The sequence below is a fragment of the Phyllobates terribilis genome, unplaced genomic scaffold (assembly GCF_046119375.1).
Source record: "Phyllobates terribilis strain yellow unplaced genomic scaffold, ASM4611937v1 Scaffold_4__5_contigs__length_816908805, whole genome shotgun sequence".
NCBI classification, from domain to species: Eukaryota; Metazoa; Chordata; class Amphibia; order Anura; family Dendrobatidae; genus Phyllobates; species Phyllobates terribilis.
This window is the reverse complement of record NW_027362764.1, coordinates 481,999,168-482,013,180: the sequence shown is the minus strand read 5'-3', so window position 1 is coordinate 482,013,180 and position 14,013 is coordinate 481,999,168. Positions and strand designations below refer to the sequence as shown.

Sequence of the window (14,013 nt, the reverse complement as noted above, 5' to 3'; positions counted from 1 at the left end):
TGAGAAAGTCTGCGAAATTAGACATGCAATACAGTTATGATTTGCAACTTTTTAAATATATCATGAAAATGTTGCAATTCTCACTCTACTAGGGTGGTGGAGTAATAACTGGAAAAACAGTTTTAAACAAAAGTTGGTTCATATAAATATACGCCAAATTAAACAAATATTGTGTGATGTTTGGATACATTTGGTGCAATAAGCAGAAACAATCTCCAGTCAGTAAACCTATAAAAATTTGGCTTATGATAAATCTTTAAATATAACTATATAGTGACGTAGGAAGAAATGCAATCTTCTTCACTATAACTCTGACTGGAGCTTTATAATCATCATCAGTAACCGTGATCTTTCTTATTATTATCATAATGAGTAACTGCGATTCTTTGTTTTCCTTGAAGATAAGCAACTCCAAAGGTGCATGGTAATGAGGACAGGCGAGGTTGTATTGAGCTAAACCCTATTTGAACAATTTTCATAAAAGTTAGAATGGACAAGTGAAGTACTTGCATATAGCAAACAGTTATTCAACATTTTTTCAGCCATTTTAAAATTAGTAGCTATCTACTACTCCACTTTTGCTCTGAATCAGTTTTGACAGAGCTCCCCTATAGCAAAGTACTATATATTCCTTTACAAGGCGTACATTCTGCAGACAACACCAATTTAGGTAAGTTATTGAAAGGGTATGTTCACATGTAGTGGATACCATACACATCTTCCACTTGGATTTGCAAGTGTACAATCCGCAACTTATTACAGAAGTAGTAAAGTGGATGAGATTTGAACAAATCTCATCCACATGCTGCTGATCCATGGGGAAATTGACATGCAGTGTATAGGGTGAAAACAGAGACAAAAGCTTAATGTGAAACAGTTTTGGAGTTTCCAAAGATGTTAATGGAGAGAGCTGTGTATATATGGCCACATAATCATTCTCATCAATGCAAAATGGGATGGGTTCTTGGGATAGGTGTAGGTCCCACTTTACGGACATGCTCCTCTAAGACATTTATATGGATATGTCACCAAGTCTGAGATAGGAACACCCCTTTAACACTTGGCGGTTTCTCCTTTAACCACTTCCTTTCCCTGCCAATTTTCGTGCTTTTGTTTATTCCTCCTATTCTTCTAAGAGCCATAACTTTTTTACATTTTCTGTCAAAGCAGTATGAGGCCTTGCATTTTACAGGACAAGATGTAGCTTTAAAAGATGCCATTTGTGTTTATATTCAATACACTGGAAAAAGAGAAAAAAATTCAAGTGTGGTGAAATTGTGAAAAAAAGAAATAGAATTCCACCATGGTTAATTTGGCATTTTTATGGCGTACATTGTGGTAAAAAGCCTTCTAATTCATGATTATCCAGGTCGGCACGATTATAGCTATACCAAACTTGTATAGTTTTTTTTTTTTAAACATTTAAAGAGGTTGTCCACTACTAGGACAACCCCTTCTTAAACCAAATGTTACAGCCCCGATAAAATAAAAAAACCTATACTCACCTCCCGTGCTGGCGCCATTTCAGCGGTGTCGGTAATCGCGGTCCAGTGGCTGTGATGTGGTGGAATGACACGTGGCGCCCAATCAGCACTGGCGTCACAGTCCCTACCTTCGGACAAACTGAACATGAAGTCTGGGATCAGCTGCAGCCCTGGCTTCCTCTTCATGTTCAGTTTGTCCGAAGGCGGAGACAGTGACGCCAGCGCTGATTGGGCACCGGGAATCACGTGTCATTCCACTGCATCACAGCCACGGGACTGCGAGTGCCGACACCGCTGGAACGGAGCCGGCACGGAAGGTGAGCATAGGTTTTTTTATTTTATCGGGGCTGTACATTTAGACAAGAAGGAGTTGTCCTAGGAGTAGACAACCCCTTTAAGAGGAGAAAAAAAAATTCACATATTTGTAAAAAAAAAAAGTTGGCGTTTGTGTCGCCAGTTTTTGAAACCTGCAACATTTTTATCTTTCCATCGATTGAGTGTTTGTTTTTTTTTGTGTGACAATCTGACAGTTTTATTGATTTCTACTTTGGGATAGATACGACGTTTTGATCAATTTTTATTGTATTTTTTTTTTACTGGGGAGTGGTGACCAAAAAACCCCACAATTGTGGCATTGTGATTTATTTTCTCGTCATGGCGTTTAACAGTTGGGCCAATTAATTTTATGTTTTGATAGATTGGACTTTATGAACAAGGCAATATTTAAGTTTAATGGGAAAATGATCTGAACTTTCATAAAAATTATATATTTTTTAAAACTTTTTTAGTCCCCTCAGGGGACCTGAACCTGAGGTAATCTGATCGCTTATATTATATACCGCATACAGTATTGCGGTACATAGTAAAACTCATGATCTCTATGGTGAAAATCATGGACGCTCAGCATACAGCTTAGCTTCAGACCAAAATGGCGGCGACCAGCACACGTTCCATTTAAACGCTGCTGGCAGAGACTGATAGTAGTGCTTAAATGCTGTTTGAGACATGTAATTTAGCCGGTAGCTATCATCCATGGAGAGCGCTCCACTCCCGAATCCCCTCTACACACAATCACGTACGTTTTTATTTTGTCACAGTTTAAGACTAGTGTGCGACCGCTTAAAGAATTTGGAATTTTTTACGCTAAAGACCCAAAAAATGTTAAAAAAAAGTGCAGATTTACATTTTTTAGCTACTTTTCTTTTTGGCCTGGTGCTCTTCGTTGCCATTTTTTGTGCCAAATTCTTTAAAATGGTGCTCGCAGATCAAGAATTTTGAGCAAAGTCAAATAGACTATTTGTTATTTCTGCCTTTAATATTTTTGAGACTTTTTAGCACAAAAAGCCACATTTTTGTAAAATGGCTAAAAATTCCGGCACACTATCTGGAGTACATAACAGTCACATTGGGCGGACATTAGCACATTTGAGACAAGTTTTTATGATTTTTCAAAAATTCACAAGTGATGAATCAGCCGAAAACATCTAGAAACCCTAAACTACAGGTGCTTCTCACAAAATTAGAAGATCATCAAAAAGTAAATTTATTTCAGTTCTTCAATATAAAAAGTGAAACTCCTATATTATATAGAGTCATTACAAACAGAGTGATCTATTTCAAGTGTTTATTTCTGTTAATGTTGATGATTATGGCTTACAGCCAATGAAAACACAAGAGTGATTATCACAGTAAATTAGAATACTTTATAACAACAGCTTGAAAAATGTTTTTAAAATGCAAACTGCGCTGCTGAGATGTTATGGAAGCCCAGGTTGGTTTGATAGCAGCCTTCAGCTGGTCTGCATTGATGGGTCTGATGTCTCTCATCTTCCTCTTGACAAAACCCCATAGATTCTCTATGGGGTTAAGGTCAGGCGAGTTTGCTGCCAATCAAGCACAGTGATACTGTTGTGTGTAAACTAGGTATTGGTACTTTTGGCAGTGTGGACAGGTGCCAAGTCCTGTTGGAGAATGAAATTTCCATCTCCTAAAAGCTTGTAGGCAGAGGGAAGCATGAAGTGCTCTAAAATGTCCTGGTAGATGGCTGCGCTGACTTTGGTCTTGATAAAACACAGTGGACCTACACCAGCAGAGGACATAGCTCCCCAAACCATCACTGATTGTGGGAACTTCACACTAGACCTCAAGCAGCTTGGATTGTGGCCTCTCCACTCTTCCTCCAGACTCTGGGACCTTGATTTCCAAATGAAATGCAAAATTTACGTGTGTGTGTGTGTGTGTCTGTGTGTCTGTGTCAGTGTCAGTGTCAGTCAATGACTCACTCCAGAAGCAGTCCACTCCTTGTGAATCTCCCCCAAATTTTTGAATGGCCTTTTCTTAACAATCCTTTCAGGGCTGTGGTTATCCCGTGCTTGTGCACCTTTTTCTACCACACTTTTTCCTTCCACTCAACTTTCCATTAATATGCTTGGATATAGCACTCTGTGAACAGCCAGCTTCTTTAGCAATGTCCATTTGTGGCTTACCCTCCTTATGGAGTGTGTCAATGACTGCCTTCTGACATCTGTCAAGTTAGCAGTCTTCCCCATGATTGTGGAGCCTACTGAAACAGACTAAGGGACCTTTTTAAATGCTTAGGAAGCCTTCGCAGGTGTTTTTTGTTAATTATTTTAATATGATGAGATAATGACTTTTGTGTTTTCATTGGCTGTAAGCCATAATCATCATTAACAAAAATAAACACTTGAAATAGATCACTGTTTGTAATGACTCTATATAATATATGAGTTTCACTTTTTGTATTGAAGAACTGAAATAAATTAACTTTTTGATGATATTCTAATTTTGTGAGAAGCACCTGTATGATCGCAATAAAAAACTAAAAAAAAAAAGGCTAGTCGAACACATAAAACATAAAAGAGACTCCAAAAATGGAGCAAAAAGATAAATATGGTGCAAAGTAAAGGCCAAAAACCACCTAACAAGTGCAGGTGCAGTAATAAATTTGGCCTAAAGAGAAATTCTGAGTTTGCTTGTGACATTTTTAACAATTTTGCTCAAAAAAACAAAAAGTGTCAGTGAAAACCACAAGAAAAATAAAAAATTACTTATTGCAAATGATGAAATGGGGTCCAGGACTATGAGAAAGGAAAACGTGAGCGCAGCGGCCACAACTAGTGACCGGTCCTCACCTAATTACATGGGCTGACACCCCGGTCAGGGACCACCATGTCTTACTCCATAACAAGGGGGCAGGCTAGTTACACTCCCTCCTGACCCACTTTTCCACGCTCTCTGCGAGGAGACAGGCAGAGCACCACTTCTAATTCCTCCACACCCCACAGGGAGGCGGAGGGGCTGCGGGGAGAAGCACGTGCCCCGTGTGAGGGCGCAGACACCGAGCATAGTACACTATTATTAGAGCGGCGAGTGCGCATGCGCGGAGCATCTCCAGGCTGAGCCTAGTAGTCCGTGCGCAGTGTGTGAGCAGGGTACCACCCTCCCCCTCAGCGCACGGTCACATGACACGAACACCTGTTTGCCCTGAGTCAGGGAGTGAAGGACTGAGGACTGCTGAAGGGTCTCCGCTGCCTGCAAGGTGTACACGTTGCAGGTCTGGGGGAGGGCAGGGAGCTGGGCACACACATAGGAGTCGTAGCGTGCAAGCCACACCTTGTCCCGTCGTGCTTGGTGCATCATGGAAGCATTAGTCACTGCGTTACCAGAGACTGGGGGATGCAACCTCCTGTGGTAACTGAGGGAGGTCGGGAGCAGCAGCACACTGTCCACAAGGCGCCGTGCTCTTCACCTCCTTATTATCATAGCCGGAAGCTGGCACCAGCACTGCAGGGCAGAGGAGGAGGCTGTGCAGCATCCCGGCACATGGTCCGCCACCTAGAGGCCACAGGGAGAACAGCAGCCCCATTCAGCTGTGCGGAACGTGCAGAGGGGTCACTCAGCGGAGTGTGCACGTGTCACTCATTACATGGACCCTGTGTCCTCTAAGGGGGGGCACAAGATGTCACCGCCCTATAAAAGGTTTCCTCTACATATAATGTATATACATATAATGGATAGGAAAATACGGTAAAATGGTGGAAAAACGCAAACTGCAATTCCACACCTCTCACTCTGCAGTAAAATGACCCAGAAACGTGATTCTCAGTCAGTATAATTACAGAGATACAAAACTCCGATAGTTTTTTGGTGACATAAACTATTTGTAACGTTTGTAAAATAAAAACTAATGATTTGGTTTGTGCTGGCATTCTCGGAGACCCGTAACCTTTTACTTATCCATCGGAGGCGCTGTGTGATTGGGCTTTTTACATCACTTACTGTTGTTTTTATTGGTAGATATCACATTTTGATCCTAGCCAAGCTTATTGGGGGAGTTGTGCCGACCACCAATTTAGGTGTTTTTTTTTCCTTACAGTGTTTATCTTATGGGTTAAATGATTTAACATTTTTATATATCATACTTTTGCAGACATGGCAGTACTGAATATGCTTATTTATTTTTTGTTTCGGGAAAAGTGGAGTCATGGAAACTTTTATCCATTTAAAAAAAACAACAACAACTCTGGCCTGTGGGCTAAATTTGGCCCGCGACACCAGAACCGCCACCCCTATGTGGGTCCATTATTCAGTATGGAGGACTATGTGGGGCCCATTATTCAGTATGGAGGACTATGTGGGGCCCATTATTCAGTATGGAGGACTATGTGGGGCCCATTATTCTACATGGAGGACTAGGTGGGCCCATTGTTCTGTATGAAGGACTATGTGGGGCCCATTATTCTGTATGGAGGACTATGTGGGGCCCATTATTCAGTATGGAGGACCATGTGGGGCCCATTATTCTGTATGGAGGACCATGTGAGGCCCATTATTCTGCATGGAGGACTATGTGGGGCCCATTATTCTGTATGGAGCACTATGTGGGGCCCATTATTCTGAATGGAGGACTATGTGGGGCCATTATTCTGAATGGAGGATTATGTGGGGCCCATTATTCTGTATGGAGGATTATGTGGGGCCCATTATTCTGTATGGAGGATTATGTGGGGCCCATTATTCAGCATGGAGGACTATGTGGGGCCCATTATACTATATGGAGTGTTACGGATCCGGGTGGTGGAACCTCTGTGCCGCGGTGCAAGGAGGGACCCAGAGGGGCGTAACTAAGTATCAACTCAGACCGACCCTGGTCGTACGGCGGCTAACGACTCCGTGACCAGGGAGGGACCGAGCAGAGGGACCAGGTGCTACTCTGGGGACGACCTTGTCAGAGAGCAGAGGCTCCCACGGGTCAGATGACTGGGACTGACCGATATTACGGTTGGGCACAACAAGCAGGCTGAAGTCTCTGGGTTAGCTGACAGGTGGTCACGGCACGTGACGGCAGAGCAGGCTGAAGTCTCAAGGTTAGCAGACAGGTGGTCACGGCAAGTGACAGCAGGAACCTCCAGGTAGGCTAAGGCAGAAGTCTCTGGGTTAGCTGACAGGTGGTCACGGCACGTGACGGCAGAGCAGGCTGCAGTCTCTAGGTTAGCAGACAGATGGTCACGGCAAGTGACAGCAGGAGCCTCCAGGTAGGCTATCAGGTGGTCACGGCAAGTGACGGCCGAGTCTCCAGGTAGGCTATCAGGTAACAAGCAGGTAACAGGCGAGTGCTCCCAGGTGAGCGGGCTAGCAGGCACGGCAGGTATCAGGCAGATAACAGGCGAGTGCTCCCAGGTGAGCAGGCTAGCAGGTACGGCAGGTAGCAGGCAGGTAACTGTCAGGTGCTTCCTGGTAAGCAGGCGGACTTGCCCATAGACAGACTGGCGGGTTGAACGTAAGACAGATTGTCGGGCGGGAGAGTAGTCAGGCTGGCAACTGGACCTGAGGGCTGAAGCAGAGATAAGTATACTGTGCATCAACTATTGCTCGGGCACCTCCATTTTGGAGGAGGTGCCTTATATATGGGAGGTCCTCTGGCTATTGGCCGGGGACTCCTTAGGACGGCGCGCGCGGCCGGAGGAGGGGGAGGAGGAGGATTCTAGTTATCATTAAAACACATTGGCATATTTTTAAAAGTACTGGACAACCCTTTTAATGGAATAAAATGTGATAAAAAAATGGTATCACTGAAAAAATCATCTTGTCTGACAAAAAATGCGGCTCGTCAACGTAAACATTTTTTTGAGTGCAGCCCATTTATCCAGCTGATTATCAGACCCCTACTCTAGAAGGATCATTTAATCACTTTTACTATATTCTACGATACTTCATCAGGCTATGGGTACCCCACAATTGCATCAGAAAGGGAGAGGGGCAATGGGCACTGAAAAAGAAGTGTGAAGGAGTTAATGCTTGCTGTGTTTGGAAGCTTTGTCAGGGACACAAAAACGCAAAAAAAAACCCAGTGAAAAAGTACATTTCATATTTTATATATCTGAAGTAAAACAGTAAAGGAGATTTTTTTTTAACTTAGTCCTAATTTTTATGTAATTTGCTCCAAAAACTGTCTTGTATGCCTTGCACTAGTTTCTGGATGAAACTTCGATGATTTTTCATATGCTTACCTGCTGCCGTCTAAAAGAGCACTAGATTTATCATCCATCATAAACCAAAGTGATAAATTTGCATTACATCTACACTGTCTAGACATCTTTAGGAACTTTGCTCCACTATGTATGAAACCATCTTATTTTCCCACAAAAATCTCTTGCGTTTTTAAAGCAAGGTAAATGCGATTTCTTGAAAACCATTATCCACTGTGTTTAAAGATGCTGTGCACTTTTTGGTGTTTTTTCTCCATAGTTTTCTATGGGGAGCCTAAAAAAAATGCAGTTGCGTTTTTAAGTTCAGAATTCACAAAATATGCTGCTTCAAATCTGCACCAAAAATGCATAAAAAAGACAAACGCATAAAAATGTAACAAAATTGCAATAATCTGCACAGATTGCTGTTTTGTATTTTGGCGCAGATGCCGGGAAAAAAAAGCAGCGGTTTTGCACGTGGGATTATGGCATAAAAACAGTGTTGAACTTTGCAGAATTTTGGTGTTTTTTAACCCTAGAGGTTTTAAGGAGAGCCTGAAAAACTCATGTAACTGTTCTGGTTTAGTCGCACAATCCCAGCGCTGCTGGGCTAATAAATGCATTGATTAATGTGTCAAATTTGCACCAAAAAACTCTGAAAAAAAACACAGCAAAATGCAGTAAGTAGCATTTTATTTTGGTGGAAACACCTGCAGACAAAATGCAGCATTTTCGCACATGGTAACATGGCCTAACAGTGCACTAAAAAGGGTATATTAGGCACAGAGGTGTAAGATGAAAAAGTGGCGGTGGACAGGTGTGCACTGCTCTTGATTTTTCTTAAAACTCCTGCATTTTTTTTATCAGCCCTGGAGTGGTATCAATAATGTAGGTACCCTGCCCTTAGTAATATAGTTACCTGCCGCCGCCTTCTGCTTTTACCGGCGCCACACCGATCCTGCGCCACAATCTTGTGACCGCAGCTTTTGACTGACTGTAAATCAGAGTTAGGCTATGTTTACAATTTGCGTTTTAACTGCGTTTTTTTTCTGCAGGCAAAACCTGCTCTCTTGACAGTAAAGAAGTTGCCTACAAAAAGCAGGTTTTGCTGCATTTTTATTGTCTCTTGTGCATGCTGATAAAGCCTAGTCCCCCCCCCCAAAAAAAATGACGCAACTTCCTTAGGTTTTTGCACGAAAATCTGATAGCTGCGGTTTTTGCTATATTTTTGCACTTACTCATTGCTTTCTATAGGTGACAAAATGCTGCAAAAATGCTGAAAAAAACGCTGAAAGAAGTGAAATGCTGCATTTTGCAAAAAATGCTGCAGTTTTCCAAATCAGTCAGGAAAAAAAACAGTGTGTGTATGAGATTTCTGAAATCTAATATCCTTTGCTATTACTAGTACTGTAAAGCTTTAAATTTGAATAAAAAAAGCAGCAAAAAACACAACCTGTGAAGTCTTATCAGCTGTTCAATCTTGTACAGGGGAGTGCTGGAGCTGTCAGTACTGTGATTGACAGCTCGACCATCCAATCTGGTACAAGGGCGTGCAATAGCTGTCAGTGTGGTGATTGACAGCTCGGCTGTCCAATCTGAGACTGGGAGGCACTGGCTATCATCAGTTCTGTTTATTGATCTTCTGTTGCCTGACCTTGGACCTTGTTCTAACCATCTGTCTGTTTAACTCCTTCTGCTTAGATCTGCTTTCCTCCTGGTATTCTGATCTACGTAACGCTATCTGACTTCACCTTTCTCTCTTCCTTCTGTTTATGACGTACCCTCCTGGCTTTGACTTCGGACCTCTTGACTATCCCATCTCACGGCCTGGCCGTAAAAAGTGACTCAGTGTCACATTACGTCTGGCCCATACGTTTTTCTTTTTCGCCTGTATGGAAACTGTTCACACGCTATGTGACCAGCTGGCGAATTTGAAGCTGATGACTCAGGATCTGGCTAAGGACAGCCAGAGTCTAGAGTTATCACAATGTCAGCTGCAGGGTCAAATAATTAATATGATGAAAATCTCTGATAGCCCTTCACTGCTGGAAGTCGCTGTGACGTCAGTACCCACTGATGTACTGTTGGTCTCTCCAGAACCTGTAATAGACCTCCCTGATAAATTTTCTGGAGAGAGAGAGACCAGTTTAGGGTCTTCAGGGAGAGCTGTAGGTTATTCTTTACCCTGCACCCCCGATTTTCAGGGGAGGAGTTTCAGCGGGTGGGAATGTCCCTACTGCGAGGGGGTCCTCAGACCTGGGCATATTCCTTGTCCCGCTAGCCCCAGAACAGTTTTCTGTTGATACTTTCTTTGACAGTTTAGGACTGATATATGACAAACCCGACAGGATCCAGGTCGCTGAAGCTAAGATCACGAACCTGGCACAAGGGGCTCGTACAGCTGAGAACTACTGTACTGAGTTTTGACAGTGGTCCACTGCAGTTCTGTTGAACGATGCAGCTCTCAGGTGCCTGTTCCGCAAAGGCCTTTCTGAAACCCTTAAACATGCCCTGGTCCTCCATGACGCTCTTTGTTCACTGGGGGAGGCCATGACCCAGGCCATACGAATGGACTGTGGAATCCGTGAGAGATGTGATGAACAGCAGGCTGCCCATTATATTTCCCTGGAGCCCGTTATATCAGTACCCTTCTCTCTCTAGGGTACTGATAAATACTGTTATCCTGCGAGAACCAGGTGTTATCAACATTGGTGTTCATCGTCTGTGGGTCTGCTGCTAACTTTATTGATTTAGGACTGGTTCTGAAGTTAAGGACAGTTAGTTTAGAAAGACCCTTGCAAGTCTTCGCCCTTGACAAAACACCATTATCCAGGAATTTGGTCAAGTAGGTTACGGTGGTTTCATGCTTCAAGTAGGAGCTCTCCACTCTGAATCCTTCTCATGTTTTGCGTTGGATAATTTACCTGCTGGGTTGGTACTGGGACTTCCATGGTTGCAGATTCACAATCCTGTCAATGATTGGTGTCAGAGGGAGATTGTTAAATTGGGCCCTAATTGTTGCAAGAAATGTCTGAAAACTGTACAAATATAATCCGCTAGTCTAAAGGGTCTGCCGGGGTACCTGAAGAACTTCTGAGATGTGTTCTCAGAAAAAGAGGTGGAGATGCTACCTCCCCATCGCCCTTAGCAATGTGCTATTGAGCTTATTCCTTGTGCCAAACTGCCTAAAGCTCGCCTTTTCAATTTGTCCGGGCCAGAACGGGCCGCCATGAAAGAATATGTTAACAAAAGTTTAAGGAAGAGTCATATCCGTCCTTCCTCCTTTCTGGTAGCTGCCGATTTTTTCTTTGTAAAAAAAGAGAGATGGGGGTCTCCGTCCTTGCCTCGATTTCCGAGAACTAAACAAAATCACGGTTAAAAATACGTACCCACTTCCACTCATCACTGACCTATATAATCAGCTTCTGCGGGCCAGGGTATTCTCTAAACTTGATCTTAGAGGGACTTACAAATTGATACACATCCGGGAGGGTGATGAGTGGAAAACTATGTTTTTTAACGTCTGACGGTCTGTTTAAAAACCTTGTCATGCCTTTTGGGTTATCCAATGCACCTGCTGTGTTTCAAAATTTTATGAATGATATTTTCTCTGACTGCATTGAAAGATATGTGGTAATTTATCTGGATGATGTTCTAATTTTCTCGCCAGATTTGGACTCTCACCAGAAACATGTCCGGGTTGTGTTATAAAGATTAAGGGAGAACTTTTTGTTTGCTAAATTGGAGAAATGTGTTTTTTTTGTTCAGGAAATTTCATTCTTGGAGTTCATCTTGTCTGCAAAACGGTTTAAGATGGACCCTGGGAAGGTACAGGCCATAATTGACTGGGTTCAGCCTCGTGATCTCAAGGTTTTACAGCATTTTCTGGAATTCGCCAACTATTATAGGAAATTTATCAAGGGGTTTTCTCAGATTGCTAAACCTCTTACTGACCTTACACTTAAGCGGGTTAATCTCAAGATATGGTTTCCGAGTGCAATCAAGGCTTTCGAAAAATTAAAAGAGTGTTTCATGTCTGCCCCCATTCTGATCCAACCAGATCTCCAAGAACCATTCATTGTAGAGGTGGATGCTTTGGAGGTCGGAGTGGGGGGCGGTTTTATCGCAGAGGCCCAAAACTCTGACTAACTTTCGTCCATGTGCCTTTTTGTCTAAGAAATTTTTGCCGGTGGAAAGAAATTATGATGTTGGGAATCGTGAGTTACTTGCTGTAAAATTAGCCTTTGAGGAATGGATTCATTTTTTGGAGGGGGCGGTTCATCCAGCTACTGTGGTCACTGATCACTGATCACAAGAATCTAGCCTATATTGAGTCAGCTAAAAGGTTAACTCTTAGACAAGCCAGATGGTTCTTGTTTTTCTCAAGGTGTAATTTTTTGATTACAATCAGACCGTGGACTAAGAATGTGAAAGCTGACGCATTGTCTCGTAGTCTCGATCCAGTTTCTCCTCCAGAACCTCCATCCTCCATTATTCCTCAGGATATTGTGGTTTCTATGTTAACCTCAAAATTGGAGTAGGAGATCCGTAATGCCCAGTCATTGGCTCTTTCTGCTACTCTAGGGTCTGAATTATTTGTGCCTGTGTACCCAAGATTGCGTGTGTTACAGAAATTCCATGATTCCGTCTTGAGTGGCCATCCTGGGGTTACTGCTACACGGAAAGCCATTGTCAGACTTTTTTTGGTGGCTATCCATGCTTAATGATATCAAAGATTTTGTATCTGCTTGTGAAGTCTGCGCACACGCTAAAGTCAGTCATAGCTGGCCGGTCAGGGAATTGGCTCCATTGCCAATTCCATAAAGACCATGGACTCATTTGTCCATGGATTTCATCACTGATTTGCCTTTGTCTGATCGGAAAACTGCTATCTGGGTGGTAGTGGACCGATTCGACAAACAAGCTCATTTTGTTCCCTTGTCTGGATTACCTACGCAGAGACACTCTCCAGGTTGTTTATTTCCCATATTGTAAGGTTACATAGTATCCCTCTTAACATTGTGTCCTATAGGGGAGTACAATTTGTCTCTAAATTCTGGAGAGCTTTTTGTAGTAAACTCGGGATTGGCTTGCCATTTTCATCTGCCTACCACTCTGAGACCAATGGTCAGACTGAGAGGACCAATCAATATTTGGAACAAATTTTAAGGTGCTTTGTGGCGGCTCAGCAGGAGGACTGGTCTTTGTTTTTACCTCTCGCTGATTTTTTTCTAATGGTGTACTTAATTTGCCAGCATACCATGCACATAAGTTTAATTTATGCTTATTACTGAGCAATTATCCTCAGGAGGATTTTCATTCACTAATGAACTTCCTGTTCTTTGTTGTCTCCACCCTATTTTCTCTTTTGTTTTCAGTCCATATGTATATATATGTCTTTTTACTATAGCAATGTAACCTATGATTAAGAACCCCTGTTTGGTTCGAAACGCGTAAGGTCTGCCTTACATATGGCGCTTTTTTAATGGAACTAATAAAATGGATGTTTTAACTTTACATCTCTTGTGATGGATACGGAGAAGGTGCTGGAGATTTTATAATCTACTTCTTGTCGCTGAGTTTGCCTTTAACAGTCGAGTTAATCAGTCTACTGGAACCTCTCCGTTTTTCTGTAATTATGGGTTTCATCCCCATTTTGTTGAGTTTTCTAGGATTAGTTCTGAATGTCCTGGGGTGGAGGTCACTGTACAAAGACTTGGGGATGTTTGGAAGGAGGTTCAAAAGAATATTGGGACTGCTCAGACTCGCCAAAAACTAAAGGCTGATAGAAGACGTTCAGTGGGTCCTGTTTTTTTAACCCCTATCCGACCAAGTCAGTAATAGTACGTAGCTGTGCCCTGGAACTTATGGAACAGCTACGTGCTATTACGCATAATGTGATCGCGCCCACACACAAGCGGTGCAGGGCGATCGCCGCCGGGTGTCAGCTGATTGTCACCCGGTGCTATGTGCCCGGAGCAGTCCCGCACCGCTCCCAGCACATTAACCCCCGCAATGCTGCGATTGAAGTCGATTGCAGC

General features: G+C 42.9%; 1 long non-coding RNA gene across 3 annotated transcripts in view; it reads right to left on the bottom strand.

Moving 5' to 3' along the window:
* The window catches only part of LOC141264383 (uncharacterized), a 76,493-nt gene extending 71,193 nt beyond the window's left edge, over positions 1-5,300 (bottom strand). For all 3 annotated transcript variants that reach the window (XR_012319915.1, XR_012319917.1, XR_012319916.1), the window contains exon 1: positions 5,118-5,300. This is a non-coding gene — a long non-coding RNA (uncharacterized lncRNA). The remainder of the gene's footprint in view (positions 1-5,117) is intronic.
* Between the last annotated feature and the right edge of the window lie 8,713 nt (positions 5,301-14,013).